Raw genomic sequence first — 14338 nt, 5'->3', positions numbered from 1 at the left:
GTGGATCAGGGACCTCCACATCAAAGCAGAAACATTGAAACTAATGGAAGAGAAAATTGGGAAGAATCTCGAGCAAATAGGCACAGGGGAAAACTTCATGAAGAGAACGCCAATAGCTTCTGCTCTAAGATCAAGAATTGACAAATGGGACCTCATAAAGTTGCAAAGCTTCTATAGGGCAGTAAGTTTTTATAAAAGGTGAGTGACTATAATATTTATTAGAGATATACAAGTCATTAAAATTATCTTTTAGAAGCTAGGAAAAATACTCTGTGTATAAATTGCAAAAGGGTTATATTCAAACTAGATGGACACATAAATATGGATGGAACCTAGTACCCAATCCAAATGAAATTGCAATATTCAAGTTTATTTTCATTTGACAGATTAGATTTATCTTCAAATGCAGCTTTTGGTTCTTTTAAAATTTACATCAGTGTTTCTAAATTAATGTTTATTTAAAAGAATGGAGTTACAAAATTGAAAACAGAAAGCTGTTAGTTCCTGTGGATTTATATTGTTACAGCATGTAAATAGGATATTATGTAGAAGTTATTATGTAATTAAGTTCATATGTTCACATACAATTCTACATATATACTCACATATGAAATTTACTTGAATAAACACATTTGCCTTCATGGGCACACACACACACATATCATATATATCAATAATACATATGTGAATATATAAATTCATATTGATTTTCTCTTGTAATATAGATGAGTTCATGGAAAGCTGATAATGTTTAGAGCTTTTGTGTACTTATTGACAAGCAGTACAGGTCAAAAGATAAGAACCACAAACCATATACTTTGCTCACTTAGACACATCCCAATTTTGAAAATAAAGGAAGTTATAAAGTTCTAAATATATGTCAATAATCCCCAAGGCATACTTTTTGTTGGTGAGTGGGTGATCATTCATTACAATATTAGAGAGAGGAAAATGTAAACACACAGATTAAATGACTACGGCTTCAGTCGCCTTCATCTTGACCAGATCTATAGTATTAAACATCAGATAAACACACATCTATTGATTGTATGAGATGCTCTAGGTTCCTCTACTTCCTATACAATCTTAGCATGACAGACAGAACTTATTATTACTGTTTATCTGCTACAACATAAGGCAATAGACATCATGAAAAAAAATCTTAAAGCAGAAAACATTTTGTAACTTGTAACTCAGAGCATCTTGTACCTACAGGTCCACCACTGTCTGAAAAGATCTCTTATCTAATTCTAATCATCGAAGAAAAATAGAAAGCATCTCTCTCTTACCAGATGGAATGATGCTTCAACCTTGCTGTAGCATTCTGTGGAGGGAATTCCTGATTTAAAAGACAGATCCAAAAGGTCTTTGTGCACACAATTGATCTGGCTGATCTCCAATCCCTGCACAAAAAAAAAAAAAAAAAAAAAAAAAAAAAATAGTGTAATTGACTCTCAAGAAAGTGGTATAAACATTGATCATGATGTCAGTTGCATGTTGAATCTAGTCACTGTTACACTTGTAGATTTTTTATAAACAGACCAATTACATGTCTCCTTTCAATTCCAGCTGTTAGAATTTCTCCATTTAATTCAGAGATGAGTATCTTTAGAGAAAACATGGAATTGTGTCAGGCCACTGTGTGGATACCTTTAGTTTCTGAAAGTGCAGTCTCAGAATTGACAAAAAATACACAAGACTTTAAATTAAGAGGACAAAATATCATAAATATTCTGCCTTTATATTTTATAGTTGAAATAGTAAGACTACTATTTACACTATTATGATGAGATGTCACTATTTTTAAGTGTCTCTCATTTGTTGTTTTTTAACAGTAAACAACAATCATTATCTCTCTTTTTTCACAGAAGTCACATCAGTGATGCCTACAAGGTACCCCAGAGTCTGAGTCCAGCTGTTCTGTGTTTCTAAGTCTCATTAAATATGCCACTGTACTTTTGCCCAAACCTTCAAAGGGGCTTAGTCACAATAACATCCTTTAATTTTCATGGGAGCAATGATGGAGGTCACATAAGCTCGGCTCTTTTTCTGATTTTTCACATTCAAAATTTATGGGAACATTAGGTGATTATAACTATGGGTTGCATGTTCTTTTTAACAAGAGAATGTGAATATTAGATCAAAACATAAGCCTCAATACAAACCACAAGTTCAAGCTGAATCATTCCGTGTGATGATCTAAGCCATACATTGATCTTACAGGGACACAAGCATGTTATCATTGTTTGGCTTCCTGAGTGTGTAAAAGTTAGCTAATGATTATTAGCTGTGCTACAATGGAAAACTAAAATCTAAAAGCTTAGAAAGAGATAGATGAGTTTTCATTGCAATTCTTGATCCTTTATTTTGTGTTTATGAAATGTATACAAATTTTATACAAATATAAAGCGATGTTATGGCTTTGTATGTTAAAATTGCATAAGGCTCTAAAAGGTATAAATTATTTCGATTTTTACAAGTGAATAAAAATGACATATTCTATAAGCATAAACATTAATTGCAGAACGATATTTAATTAAATCACTCACCAAACTGAACACTATCCAGAACTACCAAGGTTAAATTTTACTTATTCAAGTGTTCAGCAATTATCTATAAAGCATCCCTAAAAAGTGAACCTTTGAAAATAATGTATTTAAAGCACACGTTTCCACCCCCTTAGAATACTAGTGGTAAATAATTTCAGAGGTTACCATGTGACAGGAAGAATTTTTAATCTCAGAATTTTTAATGATTTTACTGAAAATGCGTTTATATTCATTTAAAATTGACAGAGGTGTATCAACAATAATGGACTAATTATTTACAACTGACTCTGAGTTTATTCCTAGTAATATTTCAAGATAATTTTTGATTTACTGAGTCCTTATTCTCAACATCACATTTTTATATATTCTTGTGTGTAGACACAAAATAATTGCTACAGATGTCACTGTCAGGTAGTGGGTGTCAACGTAAGTCAGTTATTATTGCTTTATTGTTCATGTGACTAAATTAAGAGTCCTATAGTCACACCAAATGAATGGAATAAAATAATGCAGCAAAGGTAAAACAGTCCTATGGTTTCCTGTCAGATAAACAGCGTAAGTTGTTTCTAATTCCTGTCATTTTGTTTCTTTACACTTGTTCCCTCTTTATTTCTGTTAGTAAACACCACAGCATAGATTTTTGTTTTAAACATTGTGACACTGCTTTCATTATTAATATGATACATTGTAGATATAGTTAAGAACACTTCTAGAAACAAAAATAAGAAACTGAAACCTCGGAACATTGTATCATACAAATCACATATGTCCCTGAAGAGAAGATAATTCCTGATCTTTTCTGTTATTTTAAAATACTGACCATGAATAACAAACAAATCTTAACAAATACAGAGACTCACTGTGATTATTAGGGAGAAAAATGCCTTATCCCTGGAGAGAAAATTGCAGGTCCTCTACACCTGGACAGGTATACCTCAATACCTAAAAAATGTTATTAATTCAATTCCAAACCTTTTTAAATGTCCAATGATCTTTGCTGTGGCACTTCTCATGTGCATCAATTATTCTTCCACAATAAATTTTTCTCAACATTGTAAAGAATTATTTTAATATTACTGTGAATTTAAAGTCAACACTCCCCTGGGCACTCTCACATTTCCCTTGTGCAATGCAATTTCCTCACAGGAATTAGGAATTCAAATTTGGTAATCTATCTAATTGGAATTGGAATTTCCTAATAGATGATTGCAAAATCTTAAAAAAAATTGCATTTCTTACAAACCAAATTGTAGAGAGCGCTCCATCTGCCAAGTCAATAAAACAGACTTCTTTTTACTTAATTCATAAAGATTCACTAATTCCTTCTTAGAATATTCTCTTTTCGTATCTATAAAGGGCCTACAATCATCTACAATTCTGATATCATGAAGGTCTTTGAATCTCAAGTTTACTTTATATCTTCATTTTCTGAATAATTCTAGAATAATACTTGTTTAGTTTAGGACCTTCACATATCTAAACATCTCTATTTTGTTTGCTACTAAATTTATATCTGTATTCTGGTCTTTCTATTGAACTCCATATGATCCTCCATTTGTGTATTGATTTGGACTGTTGGTGCCTCAGAAAACATTTCTTTGTTAAAAGGTGACTAGCAAGTATGTTAATAACACTGTATTTTTTGAAAACTGGACCTTTCTTTACTCTTCAATAGTTCAGCAAATGTTAACAATAGCTCAGTTAATGTACCCCATTTTCTGTATCCATTCCTTTGTTGAGAGATATGGAACTGGAGGTAGCCACTAGATAGTCCAAGATACTAGGGACCCAAGAGGTTCCTAGGACCGAAAAGGGAGGACTTTTGATGAAATACCCAACAAAGGGGAGATAGAACCTGTAGAGACCATATCCAGTGGATAGGCATGGCCTAAGTTGAGGGATGGGGCCATCCACCCACCTCATAAATATCAATCCAGAATTCCTCCTGTCAAAAGGAAATGCAGGAACAAAGATTAGAGCAGAAACTGAAGGAAAGGACATCCAGAGACTACCCCACATAGGGATGCATCCCATCTGCAGACGCCAAACCCAGACAGTATTGCTGATGCCAAGAGGTACATACTGACAGAAGCCCTGTATAGCTGTCTCCTGAGAGGCTCTGCCAGAACCGGACCAATATAGATGAGGATGTACACAACCAAATATTGGACTGAGCATGGACACTCCAATGGAGAAGTTCAGGCAAGAATTATAGGAGCTGAAGGGGTTTGCAACCTCACAGGAAGAATATCAGCCATCCAGACCTCCTAAAGCACCCGGGGACTAAACCACCAACCAAAGAGTATAGCAGGGGTACCCATGGCTCCAGCTGGATATGTAGCAGAGGATTGTCTTATCTGACATCACTGAGAGGGGAGCCCATTTGGTTCTGTGAAGGCTTGATGACCTAGGATACAGGAATGTTAGTCCTCTGAGGCAGGAGTGGATCGGCAGGTGGGGGGCTCCCTCATAGAGACAGGAGGGGGAGGGACCAAGAGATAGGAGGCTTGTGGAGTGGAAACTGTGAAGGGGGATAACATTTGAAATGTAAATAAATAAAATAACCACTAAAAATGAAAAAAAAAAACTCAGTAAATGTGCTATTTTATTTAAGTGTGCTTCAAGAGAACTAAGACATGGTGAGAGAAAGCAAGCAATCAGTTGTTCACCATGAGTTTAATAAGTAAAAAGAAGTATAAAAACCATTCGTTCAAAAATTGTTTATACTGTTTTTCTTGTTAAAACGATAGTCACAGATATAATGTACTGTGAAATGGTAGCCCAACACGAGGAAAGAGTACCAAGAAAAAGCCAAAGAGTCAGAGATATACCTGTGAGAGGAGGGTTGGGGATAGAGTTGGGAGGTACGCTAGGAGGAGATAGTATGGTTGGGATGTAATTCGTGAGAGAAAAATCTAGTCAATAAAAAAATTCTAAAAAATGTACTGTGAAATTTATGTTGTTATTCACTTTAGAACGACTGATATTGTTGGGGTCATGCTTGCACATATATATCAAGTATCTATTTGATGGAGTGTGTATATATGTGTGTGTAAGCATGTGGCATATGTGTGTATGTATGTATGTTTGTATATATGGATGGATGTGTGTGTTAATTAATTTACTGTGGTATGTCTCCCTCAGGTTATATTATTTTATTGAAATGCTTGTAATACATGATGATATGTTAACGGTTCATTATGTAGAGAATAAAAATCATCACATTGATTCTTATGGCCTTATCAAGTAAGTATAATAACGTGGACAAATACCCATTTCAAGAAAACTACTACAGATAACACTGGGAAAACACATGATATTAATTTTCAAAGTAATTTGAAGTTAAAAAAAGTTCCCCTGTTGGACAAATATTACTTTTTGTACACTCCTTGTTTATTATGCAACTGTTTTGGAGGATTCAGATTTATAAATCACTGCCATAAAAATGCAGGAAAAAACACTATATTTTTCAATGCATTTTTATCACAATATTAAAACCATATCTGTCTTTTCTTCTGTATGTCACCATTCATATGAGATGAAAATCCTATGTGGCTTATTTAATTCACTCTTCTGGTATACCTGTTTGTGATTAGCCATGGAGGAGAACATGGGCACGGCAGTTACTAGAAATGAAGGATGAACATGTGTACCTCAGGTAAGCCTTTTCCATACTATGCATCCATACCTCACTGTGTAGATAGAATGGTAATAAGCCTACTGGTTCATGTTTGAATTTATAATAACATAATTCTAATTTTTAAGATAACTTTATGTAAGAAAACTATATGAAGATAATGGTAAATTTACAATAAGATTCATTTAAAATGGAGAAAATTGACCTTTAAGATAGATAATGTAAGCACTGTACATTAGTGTACAAAAGTTGTTTTTCAAATACTTAAAAGTGCAAAGTCATGAATCATTACATGAATGATTCATCAAATCATTTGTTTACAAATAACTGGTGATTTGTAAAAACAATAACTATGGAATGTAACAAAATGAAGAGAACAGTAAATGAACAATATAAATAAGACTGGTAAGAAAACCTAATAACAATGAATTCTAGAACAGGAGAAACACTCCTGAGTTGTGATTTTTCATATTAAATTCCTATTTTGGGCATTTACCTGTGATGAGCACTTTAGCTTAAGGAAAGAAAAAAAACACCTTGATTATATCTACAAGTATAAAGAACTGGGTCAGTAAGGTTATAAAGTTTAGAAATCATTATCCCCTCCCAAAGAAAACTCACACACTGGATATAAATCTGTTATGATAAGAAAGAGCAAGATTAAATGATTTACTTTCAAGGAACTGTCTTTGGTGGACCATTGTTTGATTCCATCATTATAAATTGGTTTTTTATTTTTAATCTTTCTCAATATTTCCTCCATGGGGAAAAAAAGAAAAGATTGTATTCCATAGTGAAAGGATTAGTGTGAAACATGAGAGCAAGTCCACAGTGAGACAATTTTAACAAGATAATGGACTTACAAATGAACAAATTACAAAATATTATATTAACATATACAAACATAAAATTTGGTTGAGGATGATCCAATACCATTGCCCATTATTTGACCATGCCACTTTACAGTGTTAACTAACTATGGTAGTTTCAGATATGTGTATATATTCTTAAATAGATTATGTCAAAAGAGTAGATCAAGGATTGTTTGAAAAAGTTCTTTGGGATAAGTTGTGTACATTATTCCATACAAAAAACTACTATCTATATATTTGAAATCTGTATACATGTTGTCAAAAATATCTACATTTAAATATTTTTATTGGTTTTCAATTTTATCTCAATGAAAATAATTGTAAGAAAAATTATAATGACTATATATAGAGATATTAAGATAAGTTGGATTAGAGTAAGGCCCAAGCAGTTTGCCTAAAATCTGCTCTTCATAGGAATAAGCTGTTGACTCAGGGGAGTAAGATGCTCTTCGGCTTGATGTCATAACTTGTGGAAACAAGTCTTTCATGAAGAGTTCATTACAAATATACACTCTCCTTTTTCTCATCTATGCAGATCCCAATTTAATAAAATTGGTCATGTCAAAATCAGTATTAAAATTATAATTTTCTTTTTACAGAGTAAACTGATTCTATACCAAGTATACTGTTAATCATTTGGTTTTGAAATTACTACAGAGGTGTGTAATAACACTGACTGTCTCTATGAAATTACTATTGAGAAGTAGCATGCAAAATAATATTAACTTTAATTTGATGAAAAAAACTAGGAACATTATTGATATTTAAAACTGCTTTCTAATTCCTATTTGGTCTCTGTCCTAAATCTTCTATCTTATCTTTGTCCTCTCTCATTGTCTGTAATCTTATATTTTTATTCTGTTATAATCGTATATTTATGAAACCTTTCTTATATTTCTGTTGCTTGTCTACCTGCTTTACATACTGCATAAATGTTTTTCTCCCTTTTATCTGACATAATTTCTTTACTAGGCCTTTCATCTCCCTCTGTCAAAGAATGTGAATTTCTAAATCTACTTCTTACCAATGATTAGCCCTTTTTTTTTAGTCTCATGACCCTCCATTCACTGATTTTATAGAAATGAACCTATTTGTTCCTAAATTTTATATCAATTAGTCTTCCTCTCTGAAAATTTAACTTTGTATATAATTTTTATTCACATTTTTCTTTCCCTTTCCTATTAAACATGCAAAGCATGTTCATGAATCCTAAATTTTCTTCAAGTTTACATTGCTTCTATAATGATATTGTATTTCATACTTTAAATAATTCATCATCTCTTCTATCATAGACCATCATGGGAGAAGTTATTATTAAGTCTGTTTAAAAAGCAAATTTGGTTACTAAGAACTTGGAATCTGTTCTTTAAAAATATCACATATAATGACAAGACAGTTGCCATAATTTAATAGCTGATTTTGAATCTATTGACTGTCTCAGATCATATTTCACAATGCTGATCAAGACCATATCAGATATTAAAGAAATAACTTATATAAGAAACTTTAGAAAGAATACCTGTGATTTAATTAGGGAAAGGTTGAAAGAAGCTGAGGAGAAGGGCGATCCTATAGGAAGACCAACAGTCTCAATTAATCTGGACCCCTGAGATCTCTCAAATACTGGACAACAAACCAGGTAGTATACACCAGCTGATATGTAATATGAATCCTCCAACACACATACAGCAAAGGACTGCTGGGTCTGTGTTCATTCAGAGATGATGCACATAACACTTAAGAGACTAGAGACCTCAAGGAATTTAGAGGTCAGGTGGGGTGGGGAGTGGGTGCATCCACATGGAGACAAGGGTGTGGGGAGGAGGTGTACCATGTGGAGCAGTTGGCAGGGGGATGGGGGGGTACAGGGAGAGATGGGATAGAGGGTTTCCTGAGGAGAAAGTGGGAAAGGAGATAGCATTTGAAAGGTAAATAAAGAAAATGTCCAATAAAAGAAGAGAAAGAAAAAAGAATAAAAGAAAACAAAAAAAAATATATTCTGTTCTATTCATAGATCAATGACTTACTTATTGACTCCTCTTCACAAAGACTTCCTCCAGTATCAGAAGAAACAGAAGCAGAGACCTACAGTGAGGTAGTACACAGAGAAAGACCTTGGAAAACAGCTCTAAGTGCTTCCACTATTAAATCCCACCCCTCAGAATTCAGGGCCACTGCCTATGAAAAGGCAGAAAGAGTGTAAGAGACAGATGAGTTGGGGAAATACTATGAAATCAAGCCTCTCTGAATCAGAAAAACAAGGCCCATTGGACTTCCAGAGACTAAAACAGCAGACACAGGGCATTCATGGGTCTTTACAAGTCTGCTGCATACCCAATCTAGCTTTTAGTTTGGTAATTTTATGCGACTATGAAGTCTGTAAACATGCGGGTCTCTGATTTTTGTTCCTGTTTTGGGGGTGTTTTTCCTTCTCTCTGTTGCCTGATCTAGCCTCAGTATGTTGTGTTTCATCTTATTATAATTTATCCTGTTATATTCAATTGTTGCCACTTAGTAACCTGTTATTTTTAATGACAGACAAAATTGGAATAGATCTCAAGGGGAGAAGAGGAGGAGAGGATCTGGGAAGAGTAGAGGGAGGGGGACCAGTAATCAGGATGTATTGTATGAGAAAATATTCTATAAATGGAAGAAATAAAGGAATATATGGTTGCCTCAGAAATATGAGGATACTATATAGGTATGTGACCAGGGTATACAATCATATAAAGAAAGATTTATATTACTAAGACAACTGCAGTATGCATTGTGATTATATTAGAAAAAGACTGCATATTTACTCTGATGAACTGACAAGGAGATCAGCTTGTTAGTCCAGTGTTAACAACAAGAGTATCATGTGATGTCCCACATATGTGTAGATAAGTGCATTGAAGATCATAAAGTTTTATAAGTGGTACTTTATCTTTTTTGATAAATAATAATTTTATTATTATGTATAATAAAAATATAGGAAAAACTAAAATTATATCATCTATATCATTATAGAGCTACAGGACATTCTGTTAAATAAAATTATCCTGGTAGATATGTTTTATAAGTATTCAAAATATATTTTTCTGGTTAATACTCTCATCATGCTTTTCTCACTCCAAAACCTCAGAAATACTCCACAACTTTCCTTCCATCCAAATTAATAGCCACTCTGTCTTTCTTTAGAAACCAAACAGACATCTAAGGAACAATAATAAATTAATATAAACTATAAACCAAAAAGCCAAAATAGAACAAAAGAAAAAAACAAACAGAAGAAAATGGAGTCAAAGAATAAGCATGAAAAACACATACAGATGCAATAACACACACAGACACATATACAGGATTCCTCTAAACACACCAAGCCAGTCATCAAAATATGTACAAAAATAACATGTAAGGTTAAATCAAAACCTAAACAAATGAAAATTAAGAGATAAAGAATCTCCAAAGAGGCCATTGAGTTAATTTTGGGCTGAATATTTTCTGCTGGGCATGGGCCCTGGCCTTCAGACTAGGGTTTACCCTCAGTAAGATTTCATTGGAGAGAAACAGCTATCACTAGTAGGGAAATGGGGAAGAAATGTAGAAAACAGAAAAAAAAAGAAGAAAAATGACTGAAAAACAAAGATGGGAAAGTAAGAGGCATATTGAGATTCAACAATGTCAACAAAATGCAAAGAGAATTAGACTAAATATGGTGCTTTATAGCTTATCTTCAGTCTACAGCCATAGTCCTCAATAATTTCTGATACATTTGAAAATAACTGAATAGTTACAAAGTTGAAGGGAAAAAGTGGTGGTCAGAGAGGAGACAAAATGGTGGAATAGTTTTAGATTTGGTCAAAATATACTATACCAATATATGGAATTCTTAAAAGAAAAACATATATGCCATTTCAAAAGGAAAACCTAGCAAAATGTCTTTGGTAGTCTAAAAACTCAAAATTAGTAAAGGAATGCCTATCTTGGTTTCAATGTTTTCATATTAAAAAGTGTTTATGAATTCTGTCTGTTTGCATTACTTTGCTATTCATTCACCTTCCTATGGCACAGTTATAAATTAAGAAGGATTCAATATTTTTATTTGGCTTATTGAATATAATATATACTCTAGTAGTTAGGGTTTATATTAATTATTGATCAATTCAGGCATAGAGCTAAACATTCTTTGGTTTATATTAATTGTTACTTAAAACATTTAGCAAATGATCAAAATCATATAATAGGTAAGTAGGTTCTAGTAAATTGACAATATAAAAATAGCAAATTATTTTTAATGTCACAATGAAAAGAGTAGATTTTACTTATGTGTACATTTGTTCAGCCAAGCTTTATTATCATCTGAGTGAGGAGATAATGTTTATTTTTGCATTATCATTCGCTTTTCATCATATATGTATATATATGCTGGTAATAGTTCAAGGTGGAAAGTTATTTTCAGAATAGTTTTGGTGAACTGTCAACCCAGTTTTAAAAGAAATGAAAATAACATGATAATTTATTCAGAAAGATAGAGGTTTTTTTTTTCCTTAGAGATTTACACTTTAAAAAATATGGATGACCATGACATATCTATTTCTTCTATAATAGAGTGTTTTGTTCTCTAGGAAAAACAAATCATACTGTTTTACCAGAACATTTTAAGAAAATAGAAAATAATAATAAACAGGCTACCAATTTATTTATTAATTTGTTGGCATTGGGTGTGCAATAGTGCATCTGAGGCCTCAAACTTACACAAAGAATTAGAGACCAAAAGTCAAGCTGGAAGTGTGGAGAAAGTCTTCCCCAGGAAAGAGCATACTTCAACATAATACTGGATATATTAATTCCAATGGAACAGAAAGTTGAAAATAACCATGAACTCACTGGTAGATGTGGACTCCCTCCCCAAAGCCCAGACAGTAAACAACAACCACTTTGGCCCCAGCACAGCAGCTGCCCACCTGTTGAGCGAAACCTGGTTCCTGTTACATTCAGAAGCTCCACCCCAGACAGAGTAACAAGGAAGTCACTGATTAGACTGTTACACTGATGTATTTTGGGGGAAGGGTTTTTGCCCCAGGTATTTTACCTGGTGGGGGAACAAAGGGGATGCATTAAATTTAAGATGACTGAGTGACCAGAACTTGTGTTGTCTAATATTTATCTTCCCACATGGGTAAGGTACAGTATGGCTAGCCTACCTCTTCTTATCTCTTTCAATCTCTTCCTATCTGTTTCTTACTGCTATTACCAGAAGAACCCTTTCTTTCATTTACGTTGGCGCAGGCGGCCAACAGGTAGAAGAGACAACTTCCTCAACAGAACACGAATGACTTTGGCGCCAATATCAACAATTGATAAATGGGACTGAAAACTTTTGTAATGTAAAGGACAATTTTAATAGGATAATTGGCAGCCTATAGATTGGGAAAGAATCATCACTACTCCAACATGTCACAGAGGGCTAATATCTAAAATGTATAAAGAACTTAAGAAGTTAGACACTATTAACCCAAATAAACTAATTTTAAAAATGAGGTATAGCTAAACAGAATTCTTCTAGAGATGAATCAGGAAAGGCCTAGAAGCACTTATAGAAATGGTCAGGGCCAACAGCCCCCAGAGGAGGTACCCTAGCACGCCCAGGATCTTAGGACCAGCTGTGAGTAGAACACAGCATCTGTTCCAACACCACCAGAAGTAACTGAGACCAAAAAGGTCCAGGGGTTCAGGCACCCTGCCCAACCAGTGGCTTGGGTTCATTCATGTCTGTGCCAGTCTACCTTGGGGATGAACTCAGCGGACAGTACCACAGGGCCCTGTGGAGACTCCACTGCCAGGTACTCTAGCACAACCAGGATTTTAGGATACCATGATCCCAGGATCCCAGGAGCTTGGCCAAACGAGAATATCAGGATCACCGGATCCTAGAATCACAGGATCACAGAAACAGCTGGACTCTGAGAAGTTATGACTCCACCAGGACTAAAGGAAGGACAGGCTCCAGTCAGATATAAAGAGAGCAGGGAGCACTAGAGATAATTAGATGGCAGGAGGCAAACATAAGAACGGAAGCAACAGTTACTTGGCATAGTTCTACCAAGGTCACTTGGCATAATCAGAACCTAATTCTCCCACCATAGCAAGTCCTAGATACGCCATCACACCTGAAAAGCAAGATTTGGATCTAGTCACTTCTTATGACAATGATGGAAGACTTTAAGAAGAATGCAAATAATTCCCTTAAATAAACATAGGAGAACACAGGTAAACAGGTAGTAATTCTGGTGTAATTCTGATAGGTTTGCCTTTATATGTTACTTGATATTTTTCCCTTACTGCTTTTAATATTATTATTTTTTTATTTAATGTACTTGGTGTTTTGATCATTATGTTCTCTTCTATACCTATTATCCTTAAAGAGGAAACATGAAAATCCCTTAAAGAATTACAGGAAAACACAATCAAACAGATGAAGGAAATGAACAAAACCATCCAAGATCTAAAAATGGAAATAGAAACAATAAACAAATCACAAAGGGAGACAACCCTGGAATTAGAAAACCTAGGAAAGAAATCAGTAGTCATAGATGCAAGCATCACCAACAGAATACAAGAGATAAAAGAGAGAATCTCAGGGGCAGAAGACAGAAGATACATCGAAAATATTGGCATAACAGTCAAAGAAAATGTAAAATGTAAAAAGCTCCTAACTCGAAACATCTGGGAAATCCAGGACACCATGAAAATATCAAACCTAAGGATAATAGGTATAGAAGAGAGCAAAGATTCACAAATTAAAGGGACTGTAAATATCTTCAACAAAATTATAGAAGAAAACTTTCCTAACCTAAAGAAAGAGATGCCCATGAACATACAAGAAGTCTACAGAACTCCAAATAGACTGGACCAAAAAAGAAATTCCTCCTGTTACATAATAATCAAAACACAAAACACAACCTTAAATAAAAAAATAATATTAAAAGCAGTAAGGGAAGAAGATCAAGTATATAAAGGCAGACCTATTAGAATTACACCAGACTTCTCACCAGAGCGTGTGAAAGCCAGAAGATCCTGGATGGATGTCTAACAGGCACTAAGAGAACACAAATGCCAGCCCAGACTACTATACCCAGCAAAACTCTCAGTTATCATAGATGGAGAAACCAAGATATTCCATGATAAAACCAAATTTACACAATATCTTTCCACAAATCTATTCCTACAAAGGATAACTCATAGACAAGGAGAAAAACTACTCCCTAGAAAAAGCAAGAAATTAATCTTTCAACAAA

At 34.0% G+C, this 14338-nt stretch overlaps 1 protein-coding gene across 1 annotated transcript in view; it reads right to left on the bottom strand.

Annotated features, from left to right (window-relative positions):
* The window catches only part of Mgat4c (MGAT4 family member C), a 713319-nt gene that overhangs the window by 378475 nt on the left and 320506 nt on the right, over window positions 1-14338 (bottom strand). The window contains exon 4 of the mRNA XM_031348868.1: window positions 1290-1403. The gene's annotated coding sequence lies outside the window, so the exon portion shown is untranslated. The remainder of the gene's footprint in view (window positions 1-1289; window positions 1404-14338) is intronic.

This window comes from Mastomys coucha, unplaced genomic scaffold (genome assembly GCF_008632895.1).
Source record: "Mastomys coucha isolate ucsf_1 unplaced genomic scaffold, UCSF_Mcou_1 pScaffold4, whole genome shotgun sequence".
Classification (NCBI taxonomy): domain Eukaryota; kingdom Metazoa; phylum Chordata; class Mammalia; order Rodentia; family Muridae; genus Mastomys; species Mastomys coucha.
The sequence above is the reverse complement of the archived record's forward strand: the minus strand, read 5'-3'. Positions and strand labels throughout refer to the sequence as shown.